The sequence below is a fragment of the Cydia strobilella genome, chromosome Z (assembly GCF_947568885.1).
Source record: "Cydia strobilella chromosome Z, ilCydStro3.1, whole genome shotgun sequence".
Taxonomy (NCBI): domain Eukaryota; kingdom Metazoa; phylum Arthropoda; class Insecta; order Lepidoptera; family Tortricidae; genus Cydia; species Cydia strobilella.
In genome coordinates, this window is record NC_086068.1 from 59,684,781 (window position 1) to 59,709,212 (window position 24,432).

Consider the following 24,432-nt stretch of genomic DNA (forward strand, 5'->3'; position numbering starts at 1 on the left):
TGAAATTATGACGTATTTATCAGTACGGTTTTTACTCACTATTATTTTTAGTCGCTTTTGGCGACATGTTTCGGATTCTTTGGGAATCCATCCTCAGGCACGACTGGCACGAGTGTCCGCGGCGGTTGTACGTCGTGCACTGAAAAGCGACTAAAAATAATAGTGAGTAAAAACCGTACTGATAAATATTTTGAAATATGTCTCACGATAGTTTAAGTTCGAAATTATGACGTATAAATAACGCGCTGCGTGTGCTATCAAAATCGGTGCAGACTTATCTTGGTTTATTGATTGAATATTCCACGAGCTTAGAGCTAATTAGCTATTAGCAGGAGGGGTAAAACAACAGCATTGCCACCTTGTCAAATACATAACTATTTACGTAAAATAAATACGAATAGATGATTTGACTCGCTACTTCACTTCCTTTGATTAGGACAGTTCACGAAGTAACCGTTTGAAATAACCTTTCAAAATAATGAGGGCTATCGTTTTTTTGCTCACCAGTTGGCGCCACTGTTGACGGTGGTCCAAAAGACTAAAGAACAGCTGTCAGTCATTGAAGTGACAAGTGACATTTGACATTTCGAACTATGGAAAAGACCACCATCTACACTAGCGCCCCTAGCGGCGAATTCATACGCGTTAGCCCTCATTCAATGTTAACGTCATGGAGACTGTATAAAGGAGCCAAATCTCTATGTATGAAAAGTGTCCATGTGTCAAAAAACAGTAATTAGGCGGCGCCACCATGCACCGAAATACTACCTAAAACAACCTACGTAATTAGGTCGGGTTATTTGTTGCCTTATATGGTTCATGTTATACTCATGTCCCAGAGCCTAACTAGCGCCACCGGAGAGATTAGGAACTATTATTTAAAGCTTAACGCGGTCACTTTTACAACAATTCTGCCATAAAAGATTGCGATCCTTTCTATACCATCCATAGTTAACGTTTTTATAAACACACTGTAAAACTGAAAAGTTTAAATATCTCGAATGTTGAAGTTTTTTTTTTCACTGGTCACACCTTTGTTTACAAATTCCGTGGGAATAAGCCCAGTCCAGACGGGACAATTTTTCGATTGTCCGATCAGTCAGGCCGTGTGGACGCAAAGGCCAATTTGGCTCACCGATTATGACCGATATTTGATTAAAAAAAATGTATACTACGTCGGTGGCAAACAAGCATACGGCCCGCCTGATGTTAAGCAGTCTCCATAGCCTATGTACGCCTGCAACTCCAGAGGAGTTACATGCGCGTTGCCGACCCTAACACTCCTCTCCCTCGAGCTCTGGCAACTTTACTCACCGGCAGGAACACAACACTATAACTAGGGTCTAGTGTTATTTGGCTGCGGTTTTCTGTAAGGTGGAGGTACCTCCCCAGTTGGGCTCTGCTCTAGATCTGGAATGACATCCGATGTCCTGTGCCCTACCACACAAAGCGAGATGTCATTCACAGTGCCCATACCTCTCATAATGGCGGTGCGGACGCAAGAATACCAATTTTGTGACTAGAATTCTCGTCTGAAGGATTTTTTTTTATTTAGAAGGTTCAAATATAACCATAAATCTAAAATTGGTGATTAAATTGGACGCCAATTTCATTTCTGATCAAATCGGTCGATTTGATCATCCCGTCTGGACTCCACTTCTAAATCATAAGTCATTTATTCATAAAGCTAATTTCATCAATCATATACAAAAAGGTTACGATTACGGGGGTGTATTACGTATTTCTATCGATTTAGGGTGGCGCCAGGCACGATTAGCACCAAAACTGAACGATCTTGAACCTTAATATCTACTTGATAAGGTATACTAATAGGTACTTTTGTATTCATTTGTGAATAGAACCAACGTAAGTGTTGTTCGTGTAAATACGGTTGTTATGGATCAAAGGGTCACAGTTACATGGTTTTTGAATGGCAAGTAACTGGAATTGATCTGGGGTACAAAGGGGAAAACGGGATAGTGGGTAGGTGCGTAAGGTCTTCAGATCTCCCGCGTGGGAAATATCGAAAATGCGTGATACCTACATATTTATATGTACTTTATAACTGAAAAATACCTACAAAACCTTCGCTGATGTGTAGGCGGGTTTAACACATTACACCTACTAAAAAGTCTCTTCTGCGGACAATACAATAAAAGTTAACGACCCGGGTACATATATATTCTTGTTATGTTAGTCTCAAGTACTGAAAAAAATTTATCATGTCTGTAATAATGGTAAAAATTAGCTTAAGTTTTTCATCACTTTGCGATATCTACAGGAAAGACGCGAACGAGTTATCCATACAATAACATATATAGAATAGATTAGAATAGAATAAAATCGAAATAATTTATTCGTTAGCACACACAAATAGAAAATTATACAAAACCGAGAAACATAAAAAAGAAATAGTGCCACGAAATGGTCTCACCTCAGCATGTTGCTGGCGACTTCCAGCGCTGATCTTCCGGTGAGACCATCCGGTGAAACAATCACGACAGGTAACAAGAAAAACAACAAAATTAATATATAACAATATAACATACAAAAGACAAAGACAGAGATAAGTTAAAAATACATATTACAATAAACGGTATTATTACGTACAGCTGTTATATCCAGCCGAACTCAGTTTGGCCGTACATTATGCCTAAGATTATAACTAGCGCCATGCGGCAGATACGCAAACTAAACTAAAATGACAGCTAAGACAGCTCGATTTTATTAGAACTTCTCTTTGATTAGAACAAAAGCAATACTGTATCATAGACATAGTATAGTAGTTATAGACATGAAACCGAGCGACCAGGGGTAAGAGAAAGACATATTTATGTATTGACAGGTTATGTAAGGCAGCATAATCCTTTTTCTCTTTCACTCTTATAAATTTCGGTATTTCGCCATCGCCTACCTATGCTGCCATAACCCGACCATGAAAAAAAACCCGGTCGGTGATAAGGACAAAGCAGGGCACTATTTTCTCTTTCCTCTTATAGGAATCGCAATAAGACTATCTTCCTCTATCAAAGAGTGTCAGGCCCTTGTACTGCATCGATCTAAATTTGACTGCTTAAGTGCTTACAGACAGTCGCAAGATGGCGAGAACAAAGTTTTTTAAAGTAATGTGCCATGGCAATGCAGAGAGAACATAATCTAAGTGGTGTATATGTATGTGTCGTTTTCAAGCGAAAGGTACCACACTGTCGCTTGCCATATGGACGCTCTGGCAGGTTTTTCGTATAAAGATACAAGCAATTTTCGTCCTCATGGTAAGCGTCAATGTGGTACCTTTTGATCGAAAACGTCACATATGTATGATCCAGGCCAGGCCAACCAATTTCTGTCAATCTGCTTGGTCGGATTCCGCCGTTGCACTTTCATGGATAAAGGCGCCATCACACCGTTGGAAGACGTTTGTCGCCAATAGAGTAAAGGGGCCCACTGACTATCAGTTCGCCGGACGATATCGGCCTGTCAGTTAGAACAAAAATTTCCGTTCCGAACAACTGACAGGCCGATATCGTCCGGCGGACTGATAGTCTGTGGGCCCCTTAAAGTCATATTCAGGAGTCCATTCCCGACGCCAGTTGGAACCACGTACCATCGGCAGATAATCCCGCTGATATAGCGTCTCGCGGATTGTTTCCAGTAGATTTGTTGCACAGTTCCCTATGGTGGGCGGGACCAGAGTGGCTTAGGCAGCCATCTGCAACATGGCCTTCACTCGATGCGTCTACGAGTGATATTTCTGATCGAGGCAATTCCGACATTATAGCTGAAGAACGCACACACGCGTTTTTTTTATGTAGTATATTAAAAAGTTCCAGTTTTTTTTCTGTCTAATATACTATATATAGTATCTCAAGTATAAAAAGTTGAAGTGGTGTTCCCGGTGTACCCCGAGCTTTCGTTGTTTGTTCACCCCCATTCTCTCCCCCCCCCCTTTTGCTACGCATTCTACTATACTGAAATATTCAAAAGAAATATTCAGGCTATTATGTCAAGTTATATGTGCTCTATTTTGGTTCTTTTTTTAGATTTCAATTTATAGACATCATTCGTTTAGGGTTCCGTACCCAAAGTATTAATTGAAATGTTTAATTTGTTAAATAGGTAATTGAAATTGATTTTATTAATAATTCTGTATTTTCTGAGTATGTAAATTGTAATGTATGTTGTGATTTGTGATTATTTGGAATGAATGTTTAATTTTAATTTTGTACGACTGTACTTTTTTGACCTTCATAGGTGCATTATGCTAATGCATAAATTTAGGGTAAATTTAGGGGTTTAAATTAGGGTAAAAACGGGACCCTATTACTTACTAAGACTCCACTGTCCGTCGGTCCGTCTGTATGTCTGTCTGTCTGTCACCAGGCTGTATCTCTTAGGTACTTATATAGGGAACTCTATCTATACACCAAATTTTAATGAAATCTCCAGAAAAGAACAATGACATTAAAATTAAAATCGGCCCAAATATAAAGTACCTAACTATAATTCATAATAAGTATTAATTTTTAAGGTTCCGTACCCAAAGGGTAAAAACGGGACCCTATTACTAAGACTCCTCTGTCCGTCTGTCTGTCTGTCCGTCTGTCACCAGACTGTATCTCATGAACTGTGATAGCTAGACAGTTAAAATTATCACAGATGATGTATTTCTGTTGCCGCTATAACAACAAATACTAAAAACAGAATAAAATAAATATTTAAGTGGGGCTCCCGTACAACAAACGTGATTTTTTTGCCGTTTTTTGCGTAATGGCACGGAATCCTTCGTGCGCGAGTCCGACTAGAACTTGGCCGGTGTTTTTACAAAAAGTAACTACTTCTTAGTAACAAAATCAAACAACTGCTGTAATTTTATCAAAACACCCCTTTACTTCACACCTACAGGACCTTTTTCAAACCACACACCCTCGAGTATAACCCGCGGCACCCCGAGCGTAGCGAGGCGTGTCTGCCGTATAAATATTTCCAATGTAGAGTACGCAGCAGAAGTTGCTAAGCGGGCGAGGTGTTCAAAATGATCTTGACGCGACTATTGTTAAGAGAATAAGAACGTGTCAAGGTAATTATGAACACCTCGCCCGCTTAGCAACTTCTGCTGCTGACTGTAAATAAATATCCATACTAATATTATAAATGCGAAAGTGTGTCTTTCTATCTATCTGTCTGTCTGTTACCTCTTCACGGGGGAAGAACATTGGGTAATTTTTATCTCAGAAGTCATCTTTTAAGGCGGTGTAAAGGGAGGGGTGGAAGTTTGTATGGGGAATCGATTAAAAGCAGATTGGTTAAAAAATCAACATCATCTTGTAAATATCAGATGATATTTCGTACATAAGTTCCGAAAAACTCATTGGTACGAGCCGGGGTTTGAACCTGCGACCTCCGGATTGAAAGTCACACGCTCTTACCGCTAGGCCACCAGCGCTCCAGATTGGTTAAAAAATAAGCTAACCAAATTACTAATTCCACGCAGACGATGTCGCGGGCAAAAGCTAGTAAATGTATATCGCATGGCGTGCGCCAAGACACTTAATTGCCAGTGAAAGTATAGCGTCACATGTTACTGGCATTATTTCACTGAATTTCTTAGTTTTTTCTGCTTATAGGTGAATGCACTTCATGCGATGCACTGTCAATAATGTAATGCATACAGTAGGCATGAATACCTACGAAAAACATTACGTAAAACTGGCTGAGGAGGAACCATAACATTTAAGTCCCCGGCAAGCTCGGCAGAATTGCACGTTCCCATACAAAAGTAGTTCCGCTCTCATTTTAAAACTACGTGTTGGATTGTAATGAAACTTTGCACATACAGTGACATGAGGTATATCCAGGTCTGTATTTTATATAGCTCCAGTTTATAAAACAAGAAATAGAGTAAAAAACAAGTTTTGTATGAAAAACTTAAATTCGCTGTATTTATTTTAACAAAACACATAGACTAATTACAGACATAGATATACCTTACCCTATAGTAAAGGGGCCCACTGACTATCAGTCCGCCGGACGATATCGGCCTGTCAGTTAGAACAAAAATTTGATAGTTGCGAACAACTGACAGGCCGATATCGTCCGGCGGATTGATAGTCAGTGGGCCCGTTTAGTACGAAGTTTCAGAGCAATCTAGCTAGTCGGTTTAAAATGAGAGCAGAGCTTGCCGGGGATTCTTAAACCGCTGAACCGATTTGGACATAATTTAGTATGGAGATAGTTTGTGCCCCGAGAAAGGATATAGGGTACTTTTTAGGGTTCCGTACCCAAAGGGTAAAAACGGGACCTTATTACTAAGACTCCGTCCGTCTGTCTGTCTGTCACCAGGCTGTATCTCATGAACCGTGATAGCTAGCTGAATTTTCACAGATGTATTTCTGTTGCCGCTATAACAACAAATACTAAAAAGTACGGAACCCTCGGTGGACGAGTCCGACTCGCACTTGGCCGGTTTTTATCAATTATCATTGTCATCATTCCACGCAGACAATCTTGGGCTGAAACTAGTGTATTATAAATGCGAAAGTAACTGTTACCTCTTCACGCTTAAACCGATGAACCGATTTAGATAACCGATATTAATTATAACTATAGGTATGTGTGTACCTACTAAATGCATGCTACTAATTATATACCTACCCAATTTGGTAAAGGAATTGTATTATATACTTACCCAATTTGATATGTAAAATACTATGTTTTATGAATAAAAGCTTGTATCTTGAATCTTGAGATGAAATGTGGTATGGATATAGTTTAAGCCCGAGGAAGGACACGATAGTTTTTAGCAATCACCATAGCAGACGAATACACGGGCAGTAGCTAGTGAATAAATATATTCTTAAATAAAAGTGATCTGAACTATTATGTTTATTTTGCCAAAAGTTCGGAGAGTGGATTCTTAAGCGTTGCGAGGGTTTCAAGGCACGAGGGCCCGAGTGAAAAAAAAAATTACTACACCAAACGCGAGGACTACAAACACATTACAATAGGGTATTTGACTGTATTCAAAATAAATTATTTTACACCATCCATGAAATAAAGCACCAAAAGATTAATATAGAAACGTGGACAGCAGTTATTTTTAGACACAATTTCTTTTTTAAAACCCGTATTTAAGTAAAGAGTAGGTAATTTGATTGTGACGTCACATGCTAGTGTTACATATAAATTCCATAGTAGCAAAATCGTTTTGACAGTTCGAAAAAAGAAACTGATTTGACTAGTAGTCAAATACCCTATTATCTGAATCAATTGTTATTATCAAAGATAGATATAAATCCGTAATAGATGGATACAGTCTAAGGAAAAAACGTGCCTCGAAAATCAAGAAAATTTGATTCTCGTTCAGAGGGCGCTACTAGCTTTGGCTTACTGTCGTATAGATTTCGTTGACGGTTTCGTTTGTTATCTAACAATTTTAACGCATATCAGTGAAAGAACATGGGTCAAAATCATAAAAATAATGAATGCAAATAAAAAAAATCATTTATCCATATTTAAATACATTTTATCGTATTTTTATAAATATTTATTTTTAGTTTTAAAGTGTGTCGACAGATGGCAGTGAATTTACTTTACAAAATTTACTATGACAGTACCGCTCTAGTATAAGTTACTCTATGTTATTATGAATTCGAAGCTAGAATTCTCTTGAGATAATTATACAATTTTGACGTACCCAGTACACTCTAATCGGTCTTATGCTTAACTTGACCGCGCAGTGTCAACGAGTTTATCATCCATTATCAATAGCAAAAACGCAAGTGTCTAAAATCATTAAAAAACCATTTACGATCATTTCCTTACGCGAAGAAAGTCTGCGGCTAAGAAGCGAACGCACAAACGTACACCGGTCTCTTTCTCGTGTGTAGCGCGCTCTCTCACCCGTTCGGGTCATTGCCCGGGACGTTGACGCTCGAAAGTACTTTCACTGCGCCTGCGCTCCTAAGTCCGAAACGGCATTTGACGCGAACTCGCGCGTTTGCGTTTGCGCAGCGCACTTTTAACTAACCATTTTTGAACCTTATGGAGAAGGCATAAAGACTATCTATGTTTGAATAAAAGCTTTGCTGTTAGTATAACTTTAACTGGCAATGTATACTTTATTGCAATGGTGTAAGCTAGAAATTTGGTCAGTTATCTTGCTGGTGTATAAGAGATGGGCGATAACACGCCGCGTTAGGAGAAATGGCCTTTCTAGACTAGAGTTAGTGCTTGTAATTCATCTAGGAATGCGTTTGAGAATCTGATTGCGAATAGGGTGGGCAGACCTATGTGGTCTAGGTTTAGAATCTGAGAATCCTATAGGAAAAGCTGGTTTAAATATGATACCGTTTATTAAAGAAAGTTTTCTCGCGTCGTATGATGTTCCTTCAATAGGGTAAACTCCCATTATTTGGTGACACGCCTAATTCGGTGATACTAGTTTTGAAGCATGACACCGAGGAAACCTAGTGAATGAGGGCTGTCGCGTATGAATTCGCCGCTAGGGGCGCTAGTGTAGATGGTGGTCTTTTCCATAGTTCGAAATGTCAAATGTCATTTGTCACTTCAATGACTGACAGCTGTTCTATAGTCTTTTGGACCACCATCAACAGAGGCGCCAACTGGTGAGCAAAAAAACGATAGCCCTCATTAGGGCCTTTTAAATGGGCCTCACGGCAATGCTGCCGAACTTATGTCAACTATTAATTTTAAAAGCGAGGTTTATACTAGCAAGAACTTGCATACAATTTACGTTACATTGCCGACGAAGGTAAACTACATTCAAAAGTTTGATCAGATACCGCAATGTAATGAAAATTGCATGCAAGTTCTTATTCATACCTCGCTTAAAAGATTGTTAATTGTTAAAATAAATCTTGCATCTGACAATATTAAAGCGGACTGATAGTCAGTGGACCCCTTAAGACAAAGATAGTATGAATCTCTGTCTATGTTTAAAATGAGACAGTCCTTTGACAAACTATAGTTATCGTACATTTTTGAGTTTGAGTTTATGTATCGGCGCGGACGAGACGCACGATAACTACATAGTTAATACTATGGATGGTATAGAAAGGATCGCAATCTCTTATGGCAGAATTGTTGTAAAAGTGACCGCGTTAAGCTTTAAATAATAGTTCCTAATCTCTCCGGTGGCGCTAGTTAGGCTCTGGGACATGAGTATAACATGAACCATATAAGGCAAAAAATAACCCGACCAAATTACGTAGGTTGTTTTTGGTAGTATTTCGGTGTATGGTGGCGCCGCCTAATTACTGTTTTTTGATGGACACTTTTCATACATAGAGATTTGGCTCCATGGTTAATACGATTTAAATATCATTCTCATGTCAGTGTATAGAAATGTTGCCTGTATTTAAAATCAATTTCACACCATGCACAAAATAAAGCACCAGAAGAAATATCAGAAAAACCTAGACTGCAGATATTTTCAAACATAATTCCTATTTAATAATACCGAAAGAATTATAAAGAGTAAGTAGTAAACTAGTAACTTGTCCGTGGCTTTATTGTTCTGTTTTTCATATATTTTTATTTTATTTATTTATTTAAGAAACAAACAGTCTTTTATATACATAACACTGGAATTTTTCTTAAAGCTTACAGTTTCCTTAATGAAAATATTTTTACATCATTAAAGTTTCTACAGAGTAAAACAGAGCTATTTGTGCAAACAAGAACAAAAACGATAACGACAATAATGAAAATAAAATGCAAGAGTATCAGGGTGTTAACAATTTAGCATATAGATTCCATAGTGACTAGAGTTAAACCAAGAAAAATCTGCAGAGATTTTGACAGCACACTCGGTGCCAGTGTTATTTATACGTCATAATTTTATAGATTTTGACGTTTAAAATAACACCTGCACTGCGTGTGCTGTCAAAATCTCTGTAGACTTTCCTTGGTTTGACTCTAATCGTCTTGACAGTTCGAAAAAAGAAACTGATTTGACTAAGTCACAGTCAACTACCCTCTGTACCAGGCGTGTCTCACTCCGCGATTTCGTCGCGTCGCTACAAGTACCTGCGGCCGCCTCAATTTTGAGGTTTTGCCATAGTAATTGCCGCACACCGCTATGGAACGGACGCCTGCATGCGCTTGCGCCGCCTTGCGCATAGTAGTCGCGTTTTATTAGGGAGTGAATCTTCTGTACTCTACTGTAGCGGAGATTTATTAAGAACCTTTGTTCACACAATGGAAATAAATTCCAGGGAGCCTAGTTAGGGCTGAAAGGTAGCCCAGCAGAACAGTTCCGGCGGTTCTTGAGCGGCCGATGCTGACGTCCCTCAGCGCGCCCGTCTCCCTCCCGCAGTGACTCCAGCAGCATCAGGGACGTTTACGTTTATTCGTATGCTTGCGGCGGAAATTTCGGAAGAATAAATTTAAGTTCATTATTTAACTCGTTTAAATTTATTTCTCTCCGCCTACCCGTAGCACTATATATATTCTGTGCCTGTACGGCCAAGGTTAATCTCGTCTTACTCTTACTTGCCTCGTAGAAAGCATCTAGACCCGGTATTTACGAAGTTCGTGCGTTCCAGACAATAGTGTTAGTATAATGTAAGCGAACTGTCTCAAATCGCCCGATTGTATAAGACCGCAGGAAACGGTGAAAGCATTGTCACGAGCGAGCGTGCGGCCACACGGGCTGATTGCGCGTTTTTTACTTTTTATTACTTGTAAATAAATTAGAATATGCAAATATTGAGAATTGATATGCAGTACCGTGTTTACCATAAGGGCACATGGGGCCCGTGCCCAGCATCCTCAGCGGGCCTCGTTCTTCAGGGGGCCCCGAAGGACGAACAGTAACATTGAGCAATATCTCTGGTGTTGCAGGCGTCCATAGGCTACGGTGACTGCTTACCATCAGGCGGGCCGTATGCTTGTTTGCCACCGTCGTGGTATAAAAAAAAAACCGAGTCAGCAGGGTCAGGTCGGTACCGCCGGGGCGCATGCGGTCGAATGCTGATAGCGACCCTGCGGCACCCCATCTAAGGCGGATTCGGCACTCGTTGGTGGTTTTAGACGGTAGTCCTCTGGTTAGTCCGTCATCCCTCCTGGTTCCCCGGACCAGGTGGCATGCGTAAACGCATTTCCCCAACGTTAAAAAAAAAAAGGGTCAGGTCGGTTGTAAGTTTGATTCGTTTTCTTTACATTTCAAATTCTTGAGTGCCCAAGGGCCCCAGCATAATTTAAAACGGCCCTGTTGATATGTCCTCTTATTATTCTTATTGAGTTCATCTGTCATCTGTCCGTCTGTCACCAGGCTGTATCTCGCGAGTGATGCTTGGACAGTTGAAAAATTTCACAAATGATGTATTTCTGTTGCCGCTATAACAAAAAATACTAAAAACAGAATAAAATAAATATTTAAGTGGGGCTCCCATACAAGAAACGTGATTTTTTTGCCGTTTTTTGCGTAATGGTACGGAACCCTTCGTGCGCGAGTCCGACTCGCACTTGGCCGGCTTTTTCAATAATGTTAATTCGTTAGGAATACGTTTGTATGGAAAGGCGATTTCGCGCGATCATCCACTTTCGTGTTAAAGTGTTTTCTTTGGGTGTCTATATATAGTTTCTCAGTTTTAAGTCATACATAATGTATTGTTTGTCCGCATTTTCGTTACTCATAATTTGTTTTTTTCACAGAAACGCTTAACTTTTCAGGATTGCCATAAAACAAACCTAACCTAACCTATATACCTAACCTTACGAAAATCCTGAAATATTAACGGTTTCAGAATTATGACTAATGATAATCTGACAATTATTACATTATGACTTTCAATAATTATATCAAATTATACAAAATCAAATGTAGAAGATGTTAATGTTAACTTTGGCCAGTCTTCTCCGAGACCACGGTCCTAAAAACATTGGATGTAAATTTAAAACTTATTTTACGCTTTTCCCGTCGTTGTGAATAATAATAAAATGATGTGCATTGTGTACACAGCCTTAGAATGCAACTTGTTGATATAATCATAGAGTAACTTATACTAGAGCGGTACTGTCATAGTAAATTTTGTAACCCCAGTAAATTCACTGCCATCTGTCGACACACTTTAAAACTAAAAATAAATATTTATAAAAAGGCGATAAAATGTATTTAAATATGGATAAATGATTTTTTTTATTTGCATTAATTATTTTTATATGATTTTGACCCATATTCTTTCACTGGTATGCGTTAAAATTATAAATAACAAACTATACAGTCAACGCCCTCTATACGAGTGTAGGCCAAAACTAGTGGCGCCATCTGATCGAAAATCAAATTTTCGTGATTTTCGAGGCACGTTTTTTCCTTAGACTGTATCCATCTATTACGGAGTTATATCTATCTTTGATATAATGAAACTTGACATAATCGTAACTGTGTAACTGTGAGCATTACGCCAATCGCGGTGGCTTAATTACTGTGCCGTAATGGTTTATTGTGACCGTATTGTTGTTTTAATTTATTTGTAAGAAAGTACGCTTGGCACGAGGAATTCATCGTTCACCGTCCCGCCTGTTCCTATCTTTATCGCACGCGCATAATTATATTGCTGTCTCGCTCGTACCTAAATAAACTGTTTTTTTAATATATTTCAACCTGTCAAATTTGCATCCCAAAAACCTACAACATAATGCATCGGAAGCGGCGCTTGCGACTCCGCGCGTCTTACTATAGGAACACGTACTGCACGTACTCGGTAAATTATAAAATTGATTTAATTGATTGATTGATTGCCAATTAAGTTTTTTGTTCAAACCCCAAAAAAATCCAGCTGTATATAGCCATTTTTTATTGCATCCAAACACCTGTGCCTTCCCATTTGTCCTCTCCGGGCACGGATTGTAATTATAGGTGTGATCATATAATTAGTTCCTATTTGTCCTCTCATGTTTGGCGGCGGTCACGTGAGGCGGAGACAAGTCAAAAACCCACCTGCTATAACCAATTTTTTTGGACATGGACATGGATGGTTTGGACACGTGGAAAGAATGAGTGAAATAAGGCTAACAAAGAGAGTGTATAAGGGTAGAAGCGGGAGTTGGAAGGGGCAGACCTCGGCGGACTTTCTCTGATCAGATCGGGGCAATCCTGAAGTATGGCCAGGTCAAGAGCACCCTAAACCGGCGAGCGTGTATGACGAATGTTATGAAAGTGAAGGCGAAAAAGATGTTAGGATCGTAGCAAGTGGAAATCCGCGGTCTCTGCCTACCCCTTCGGGAAATAGACGTTATATGTAAAATCGCCACAGTAGGAAACCCGAAAAGTCATATCAGGGACTTGGCAGACCCCGCCAGCGATAGCGGGATGATTTAAAGACTCCTTTTTGAAATGGCCAGACACAGCATTGGACAGAGATCTGTGGAAAAATTGGGGGGGGGGGGGGGGGGGGGGCTTTGCCCAGCAGTGGGACACGTAAGGCTTCCAAAATGGCATGTACTTCTAAAAAACTTAACAACGCATCGAAAGGTGCGCAGGCGACGCCGCGCGTCTAACTATAGGGGCACGTGTCCCGTAAGGCTTCCAAAATGGCATGTACTTCCAAAAAACCCAACAACGCAACGAAAGCTGCGCAGGCGACGCCGCGCGTCTAACTATAGGGGCACGTGTCCCGTAAGGCTTCCAAAATGGCATGTACTTCCAAAAAACCCAACAACGCAACGAAAGCTGCGCAGGCGACGCCGCGCGTCTAACTATAGGGGCACGTGGCGCGCATCTATTTCGGTAAATGGGTCAGCGCCGATGCAAGAACGAATGCAAAAAGAGTAAACCGAAATGGGCGGGCGAGCGCGGGCTAACCGGCGGTTAACGCATGGTTAACAGTCCCCTGGCCGCTCCCATACAATAAAATTACTCTCATTTAAAGCCTGACCAGTAATATATGATCATTGTCAAGAGGGCGCTGTTCATTCTCATGTGACAGTTCAGTATAGTATGAAAAAATTAGTTCCAGTGAAATTCCGCAACATGGCGCGTGATCATATATTCCTGGTCAGGCTTTAAAAACGACATGCATGTAAAGCCTGACCAGGAATATATCACGATATATAAATATATAAGAATAGGCCGTCTTTGGCGCTGCTACCTTACATATTTAAATACATTACAAATCATATCATTTTACACAAAAATTAATGACAATAAACTTTTTCTTAAATGCCTTTTCACTTGTTGTTTTCCAACTTTTTGCCACGCCACATTGAAGCCTCGATTACATATAAGGTTAACCAGTATACTTCCGACATATATAGAGGTATATATGTATAGTTAAATTATGTATATATGTGCGCCCAATGCCAGCGAGTTGTTAATCGTATCAACCTTCGGCTTCTTATAACCAAAGATAGATATAACTCCGTAATAGATGGATACAGTCTAAGGAAAAAACGGGCCTCGAAAATCAAGAAAATTTGATTCTCGATCAGAGGGCGCCACTAGCTTTGGCCTACTGTCGTATAGATGGCGTTGACGGTTTCGTTTGTTATTTATAATTTTAACGCATATCAATGAAAGAACATGGGTCAAAATCATATAAAAATAATTAATGCAATTAAAAATATCATTTATCCATATTTCAATACATTTTAACGTATTTTTATAAATCTTCATTTTTAGTTTTAAAGTATGTCGATAGATGGCAGTGAATTTACAGCGGTTACAAAATTTACTATGACACCGCTCTATAATTATATCCTCATTGTTATAACTAAGTATTTTTAACACTTTTCCCTTATAAGCGTATAGAGCAAAAGTATATCACAAAATCTTATTTTCAACATTAACATTAAGTAATACTTAGTTATTAGAACAGAAAACGAATATATTACCTATGTGTACTAAGTACACATAGGTAGTTGGAAGGGGTAGACCTCGGCGGACTTTCTCTGAACAGATCGGGGAAATCCTGAAGAAAGGCCAGGTCAAGAGCACCCTAAACCGGCGAGCGTGTACGAGGCATGTTATGAAAGTCAAAGCGAAAGAGGTATGTCAGGATCGTAGCAAGTGGAAATCCGTGGTCTCTGCCTACCCCTACGGGAAATAGGCGTGATTATATTATGTATACTAAGTAGTACCAAGGAGAATATATAGGATATAGGGTTACTGTCACAGTAAATTTTGTAGTCACAGTAAATTCACTGCCATCTATCGACACACGATTAAAACTAAAAATGAAAATGTTTAAACATTTCAAAAAAAAAATATATATATGGGTAAATGTTTTTATTTGTATGTTGACCCATGTTCTTTCACTGTTATATGTTAAAATTGTTAACGCCATCTAGCCGAGAATAGGCCAAAGGTGTAGCGGTATCTATCCGATAATACATGTTAGCTACGATAAGAGGGCGCGTAATAAAGCCAGGAAATTATAAGGGAAATCTTGCGACTGAATCGATAACTTGCGATTGCGTGGCTTTTAACGTTTCATTTCATTTATTCGTTGCAACCATGGTATACAGATGTTCTTAAAATAAATTGAGTACAATCATGGACCCTACTAGGGCGTAGCAACATTTTATATTTACTTATTTCTAAGTTAGTCTTATAAAATAAACGTTTTAGGTTTAGATCAAGAAAAGTATGCAACGATTTTGATAGCATACGAAGTGCAAGTGTTATTTATACGTCACAATTTCATACAAGTTTGACGTTTAAAATAACACTTTCACATTGTACAGTCGCCATCAGATATATCGCAACGGCCGAGGTGTTCAAAATAACTGAACACGCACTCTAACGCCTTGACAGGCGTGTTCAGATATTTGTAAGCACCTCGGCCGCTCCGATATATCTGATGGCGACTGTACAATCAAAATCGTTGCAAACTTGTCTTGTTCTAACTCTACCTAAATAACTCTGAAAGTATACTTTTGCTTAAAATAGATTTAGATTAGAATTAGATTTATTTATTTCAGGATAAAAATTACACTATAAATCTGCATCAATGTCAAAATTATGCTTATCTTCTTATATGATCGTCAAACATTACATACTAAAAAATACAAAATAAATTTCTCTCCCAATATTGCTAGTCTCCAGCCGCTTTATCACTAGCAATTTTATGGCATTTGCCCATGATTAAAACTTGTAATAAATTCAATATTAAAACCTAAATTTTGCATTAGCCCACTCACTATATACTCTTTAAAACTGGGCCTATGTCTTGTTATATATAGAAACAATAAATACAACTTACTGAAATTAATAATTGAATGAAAAATTTAAGGGAAGCGTAGTAGCTGTAAAAGGCGCACATCATCACATCATCAGGCGGGCCGTATGCTTATTTGCCACCGACGTAGTATAAAAAAAAACATGGTCTGGAAATATATAAGATACTGGTTAAAAGTGAAGAGCATAGATAGACTAATTCGCATGACTGAACATAGAGAGACATATAGACATATGGTCGCCGACCTGGACGGAGATGGCACGTGAAGAAGATGTTAACCGTCGGTTAGCGGCAGATGCACCCGGTGCCACCGGTCGGTGCAACGGCCTGGTTGTGCAACAAACTATTTTTACTACGCGGGGAAAGTTCGCCCGATCTAACGTTGGCTGGAGGATAGTGCCGGGCGGAGATTAGGGAAAAACTGGGTTGGGATTTAGGGAAATGGAAGGGAAAGCAATGGTAACACTTTCTCGTGCGTATTTGTGTACAAATGTACTAGATAAATGTGGAAGAGCGGGCCTTCCTGTCACAGGTATTATACATGTACTAGATAAATGTGGAAGAGCGGGCCTTCCTGTCACAGGTATTATACATACTTACTAGGAAGTCCCAACCATGAGAGTGTTATGATGTACTATTTAACGAAATAAATGCTTTTTTACCACGAACGCTGTAAAGAGTTCGAAACGTCGGGATGTATTATAAATTCAATATACGCGATATAATCCGTTTTCATAGTTTTATTTCATGCTTTTTTATTATTATTATTTTTTTTTCGAAACGAGAGCTTAAAAGAAACAGAAAAAAACGGCTAGAAACATCGGATTAAAAAACCTTACTTAGGCTTAGTTAATTCGTGTAAGAAAGTCTTATTTTAATTTTAAGTTTTTTTTTTATTTAAATTTTTGGGTAGGCCCGTTCGTGTAATTAAATATATTAATTTTAAAGAGTAAGTCAGTAAGTAAACCTTTATTGTACGAAAAAGAAAGAAATCATGGTTACATTAGATAAAAGTAGTACAAAGGGGAACTTATCCCTAAGAGGGATCTCTTTCAGAGGTAATTAAAATCTAAACCTAAAGAAGTGGCTTCAGAAAACAGTTTAAATAGCCAACATTTAATGGTCATCTCATCTCAGTTCCACTTTCCTACATAATATAGTGGCTTTTTAAAATGGCTTCTGGTGTGCCTGCAGTATTTTCAGAGTTAATTAGAGATATCTACATCATTACTAATATTTTTAATACATGAAATATGTTACATGAATAATAATAAAATAAAATACAAAATATACCCCACCTAGCAAAATAGTATCCTCCAAATCATCTTCGTAAAATCGGTTCACGTATTCGTACACAAAAAAAACATGATGAATTTAGAACCTGCTCCAGAACACTGATTTAAACTTTCACGATTTTTACTCATTATTATTCACAACGACGGGACTTAATCGCGTAAAATAAGTTTTAAATTCACCTCCGACGTTTCGAGGACGGCGTTGTCCCCGTGGTCTCGGAGAAGACAGTTCCAGAAGTCAGTTGTAAGTTGTTAACGCTAACAAACGCTAAATTTTTAAACCTATAACCCACTTGCACCATCCTACTAATCCGGGGTTGACCGGTTAAACCGTTAACCCAGTGTACTGGTAACCATGGTAACTCCAGGTTTAACCGGTTAATCCCGGGTTAGTGGAATGGTGCAGTTAGTTAAAACCTCGTTGTCTTAGCGCCACTTGCACCATCCCACTAACCCGGGGTTAGTGTCAAATTTTTGTTCTAACTGACTGGCCGATATCGCCCAGCGGACTGATAGTCAGTGGGCCCCTTTAAGCTAGAAGAAAACACACAAAAGTCTGTCAATAAAATTTGATTTTTATTTCAATTGTAAGGACTTGCTGATTGAAACAACGACATATTGGAAGTGTTCTTTATTCTCTAAAGCGCTATCCTACTCTAACATTATTGTTTTTACATATATCTATCCTTATCACTCTTACGGAGTTATCACATATCGATTGTGAGTATTATGGTTCGACCTGAATATCGACTTTGCCCTTACATGCCCTTTGAAATTTAATTTGAAAAGAATATTTATATTATTTTAATTTTAAATTTCACATCTCTATTACCCTTACACAATAGGTACTTACGAAAAGTTATTCATGTAAATTTGAGATTCATTTTTGCTTTTATACTAGTAGCTGGACTTGCCTAGGAATCAACATCAACATCAAACATTTATTCAGCAAATAGGCCACAGGGGCACTTTTACATGTCAATTTTACAAACAATAAAATTAACCCAAAATTACAAAAAACAATTACATAAATATAAATGTTAAATTACACAAGAAAAAAAAAACTGATAAAAACTATACAAATAACAGAAGTAATAAAATAGTTTAGAGATGTAAAAATCTCTAGGTGTCAGAGATAAAATGTATATAATAATAAAAAAGATCATCAAATTATCCAGAGATGTAAAGGGTCTCCGAGACTTGAAATGTTTTATAATTAATAAAAAGACAAAATATTAAATCAGACAAACAGACAAGAACCGAATGAAGTGCCTCACGTTAATGCCACTCAAAAGTAAAGTTACATAGGTAAAACGAAGGCCGTGTAAACTTAAACTATAACCATCAGAACCAAGAATCAGCTATAACCTCGTTTTCTTACACTTTGAAGCTATAATCCAGAAAATATGCCTAGAAATTTGAAAACCACGTTGCCTCCAACGCACGCGTCCAGATGCGGAACTATTGTCCCGTGTTCTCCAGCCCCGGGCGTCGCACCTCACGCGGGCGCCGACCCCGCGCCGCCTGCGTTTTCCCGAGCGGGCGCGAAATTTCGCTTTTTGCGCGTGAGCAAGTATAATTGATTCGATTAAACGCTGGCGCTGTGAGTGGTGCATGAAATTGTGTGCCTTATGTCTCTTACAAACTCTAGTAGTAGTGATATGATTATGAAGAGATACATACACATCATAGTCTCAAATGTTTACTTCTTTAATTTAAATATTGTTAAAATTATATAAAAAAATGTCTAACATTGTAACCATACGCTTATAATCGGGAAGGAACTGGCTCTTGAGACACAGGGAAACCTACTTTGAGAGCCAGGAACCAATGTTACCTATATAATAATTTAAAGTTGCAATAAAGTTTTTTTATGGCAAATAATTTAAAATAACTGCCCAGAAAAAAAAATTACATTAAGTAATTACAAGAAAATACCAAAATCAAAAATTGCTCGTATTATTTAAATTGAAACTTTACATATCCTTTCATCTGTGGCTTGTCAAAGATGTGCTTTTTAAATAGTAAACTAGAAGTTTAAATTTTGAATTTAAAATTGCTATTCGGGTCTCCCACAGATGCAAGGATAAGTAAGCTTATATGTATATTTTAATGTCGATCGAAAAATTAGACATAGGTAAAACCAGCCAAGATAACAATCGTACATCGACATAAACAAAAAAAATGTATCGGCATGACAGATGCTACTACGTCACGTGACTATTTACATTCATTAAGTTTTCTCAAGATCGAACGTATCGTAACAACGTGATGATGATGATGTATTCCTGTTATCCCTCATTAGGGACATAGGGCTCGCAGAAGAATCCTCCATTTGTCACGATCTTGCGCGGCTACTTCCAGCTCTTTCCAGTTGAGTCCAGTTGAGCCAGCCTCTTTCTCAACTGATCGCCTCCAATCGTAACAACGTATCGTAACAAAATCGCATTTAAAACAAATCCCACATCTTTAGGATTCCCATGCCACCTTCCCGGCATTGTGATATATAAAACAATGCAGTGTTTGTTATGATACGTGTGTCCAAAACGTTTGAGCGATGCTTGTGTATATTTTCAATATTACACTCATTCGCGACACTATAAAATTGTGTTCCTTTAAATATCCTGTAGGACGTAATACGAGTCAATTATGTTATTCATTAACAATGGATAATTAAACAAACAATAAACCCTCCCTGTTACTCGAAATAAATGAATTTTAATTTTTAATTTTTTAGGGTTCCGTACCTCAAAAGGAAAAAACGGAACCCTTATAGGATCACTCGTGCGTCTGTCTGTCTGTCCGTCTATCACGGCCTATTTTCTCCGAAACTACTGGACCAATTAAGTTGAAATTTGGCAGACATATGTAAGTCTGTGACCCAAAGACGGACATGTAACGTAAACAAATGAATTTTAAACATGGGGGCCACTTTTGGGGGGTAAATGAGAGAATTAAAAAATAAAGTTTTTCAAACTATATCGTGTTACATATCAAATGAAAGAGCTCATTGTGAGAATCTAAAATAGAATTTTTTATAATTTTAAGATGAACAGTTTAGAAGTTATTTAAGAGAATAGGCAAAAAATGACCATTCCCCCCCCTTTATCTCCGAAACTACTGGGTCAAAAATTTTGAAAAAAATACACAAAATAGATCTTTACCTATAGATTACGGGAAAACCTATTAGAAATGTGCAGTCAAGCGTGAGTCGGACTTAATTACTTATTTTTGATCCGACCCCTACGGGTTTTTTAAAGACATTTCACATAAAAAATACGTTGTTTAAATTGTGTAATGTACGGAACCCTTGGAACGCAAGTCCGACACGCACTTGGCCGGTTTTTTTTAAAACGTAAGTGCTAAAAAGTATGGATAAAAAATTTGGCCCATATCGATCAACGGGCATTTCCTCGCTGAATGATGATATACTTTCGGTAAGCGAAAAATTGGCCAGCGCTCTGGGGCCCATTTCTCGAACTAATATTATTATTCTTTATTGTATTGCAGTCATGTTCATAATACATTAGGTGTTACAGTTTGAGGATGGTAGGTACATGACACAACGATAAATCTTTATCGACGCGCACTAGGCCCTGAAGTTTCAACGCCAAACGCTGCAAACATTTATTTATTTATACGTTATTGCACAATGCATTGAAAGTACAAATGACGGACTTAATGCCAGAAGGCAATCTCTACTTGTCAAACATGTAGCTGCGTTCTAGGATTAATTTATTTTCGTAGTCCATAGTCGAAATGAAAAGGTGTTTAAATCGGGTGAATGCACATTTTTATTAAGTTCGAGGGTAAAAATGTCCTCCTTGGTCCGACTAGAAACTTTTTTTGATAATTTCAATATAATTGGCCATTCTTATGAAGTTTCAACGCCAAACGCTGCAAACATTTATTTATTTATACGTTATTGCACAATGCATTGAAAATACAAATGACGGACTTAATGCCAGAAGGCAATCTCTACTTGTCAAACATGTAGCTACGTTCTAGGATTAATTTATTTTCGTAGTCCATAGTCGAAATGAAAAGGTGTTTAAATCGGGTGAATGCACATTTTTATTAAGTTCGAGGGTAAAAATGTCCTCCTTGGTCCGACTAGAAACTTTTTTTGATAATTTCAATATAATTGGCCATTCTTATGAAGTTTCAACGCCAAACGCTGCAAACATTTATTTATTTATACATTATTGCACAATGCATTGAAAATACAAATGACGGACTTAATGCCAGAAGGCAATCTCTACTTGTCAAACATGTAGCTGCGTTCTAGGATTAATTTCTTTTCGTAGTCCATAGTCGAAATGAAAAGGTGTTTAAATCGGGTGAATGCACATTTTTATTGTTCGAGGGTAAAAGTGTCCTCCTTGGTCCGACTAGAAACTTTTTTTGATAATTTCAATATAATTGGCCAATCTTATTACTGGTAGCTGATCCATTTGCCATCAGCTTCTATTTGTAGTGAGACTATTGAGACAATGGCCGATGGCTGGCGCTGGTCCAACCGCCCACCGGCTTTACTCGAAAATCAATCCATAATCCAAGAAAACTACCAATGGATGGTATAGAAAGGATGCCAATCTCTTATGGCAGAATTGTTGCAAAAGTGACCGCTTTCAGCTTTAAATAATAGTTCCTAATCTCTCCGGTGGCGCTAGTTAGGCTCTGGGACATGAGTATAACATGAACCATATACGGAAACAAATAACCCGACCAAATTACGTAGGTTATTTTTGGTAGTATTTCGGTGTATGGTGGCGCCGCCTAATTACTGTTTTTTGGTGGACACTTTTCATACATAGAGATTTGGCTCCTTTATATAGTCTCCATGAAACTGCCGTTTCACCAACTTGACAATTGTCGCTTGGCGCCTGACAATGTCAATTCACTGTAAATCGCTGGAAGAACAAGTAAACTGAGACAATGTTTAGATCGTTACCAACCTAGAACTGTACAGGATATTGTCACTGTCAGATGACAATTGTCAAGTTGATTTTCTCGGTACTTCGCACTTTGTCCTAGTAGGGGAATCTATTTATTAAAAAATGAGAACGAAACTCCGTTTGTATGTGAAGGTGAAATTCGGCCGAGCTTGCCGGGGACTTAAATAAGGGAATAAAATTTCCCGGTTTTCTGTTGACCTGTGTATAACTTATGTCGCTTATTGTGCCTATGGGAAGTCCGATCGTCCACCTTCCATTGTTCCCTTGTTTTCACTGCCCGGGCATCGCACCCGTCCGCTCCCATTCATACATACATACAACTATTTCCAACGCGGAAATCTCGGTATTTTATATTTAACCGCCTCAAAGCCTAGTCAGTAATGACCCTGCCTACAAAGCCGGAGGTCCTGGATTCAAATCCTGGTAAGGGCATTTATTTGTGTTCATCATAACATATTTGTTCCTGAGTAATAGATGTTTTCTATGTATTAAAGTATCTAATCTATCGTCGTCCTAAGCCTTAATGAGCGTACTATGGGTTTAGTTCGATTTGTATAAGATTGTCCCATAATATTTACTCATTTATTCATTTATATTATACGGTAACTATTTTACTAGAAAAGTTATGCGAAAGTGCCGTAAAATCAAACTATGATCCATAAATATGAGGCAAAAAAAATAAAGTTAGCTAAACGCTTTTGTCGAATATAACAGGTAAAACTAACTTTTGAAACAAACTAAAAAGAAAACACAAGTTGACTGATTACATATGTACTAGGCTTTTATTATGTATATTAGTATATATTGGTCCAAATAACATACGTTATGACACTTATGACGCATATATCAATAATATTTCACATGTGAGATCGTTTATACAAAAGTTACCAATCAAATATGATATTTTATCAAGCAGATCCTCTGTTAACTAAACTAAAAATTAACTAAACTAAACTAAAAAATACAACTAAGATAGAGCCGCTCCAAGCTAACTCTGCAGCTGCACGGCATTTGCCATGAAAAAGTGTGGCAATGTCGTCATTAACTTCAAATTTCAATTAAAATATAACGTATATATAATGACACTCCCTCACTTTGTTCTGTTCAAGTCGGTGCCAAGTTACCTTACACGGACTACGATATTTTTAACAATCAGAAAAGTTAGATCTAACTTAAGTAACTAACATGTTTTTTTTGGCAGCGTCAAATAACTTCAAAATACAACATCAAGAGAAACATTCATAAAAAGTTTTTAACTTACACACTTAAAATTAAAGTCTTACAAGTAAGTAACAATTTCAAAGTTAATAAAAAAACAGTTGTCTTAATGTACTCGGTAGGTACATACAACCTAATTACTTATTAGTGTTTAGGTACATATTATGCTAGTATGCTATGTATATGTATGTGTGTATATGAAACACAAAATAGAGCGAGTCGGACTCGCGCACGAAGGGTTCCGTACCATTAAGGCGGTTCCCTGAGCCAGAAGGCGAAAAATCTCCTTATATGATCCTGTTTTCCTAAGAGGCGTTGATATTCGTAGACGTGGAAAAAATATATGTAGTTCTTGACTATATTATATTTAATATCATAGCTTCCGATACACGAGTTATGACACTTCGCTCGATACAATTAATTCCCAAAGTAACCTCTAACTCGGACTTTTAATCCAACTTTACTCGGTTATTTATTATGTGATACTATAAATAAAAAAAGAAGAAAAAACAATCTTAACTTAAATAATAATTTCATAGCTTTCGAATTTCGATATTGTCGGGTAACGTTTTTAAAATAAATAAAAATCGACAAAATTCGATCAAAATTGACACTTGGCGCGCATGATCTTTCCCGTTCTTTCTTGCGAAATGTGACAGAGACAGCGGCAAACCGACGGAACGGCCTTAAGGAAAAAAACAGCAAAAAAATCACGTTTGTTGTATGGGAGCCCCATTTAAATATTTATATTATTCTGTTTTT

General features: G+C 38.0%; 1 protein-coding gene across 4 annotated transcripts in view; it reads left to right on the plus strand.

The window, feature by feature from the left end:
• The window catches only part of LOC134754728 (ecdysone-induced protein 74EF), a 292,930-nt gene that overhangs the window by 32,983 nt on the left and 235,515 nt on the right, over nucleotides 1–24,432 (plus strand). The window lies entirely within an intron of this gene.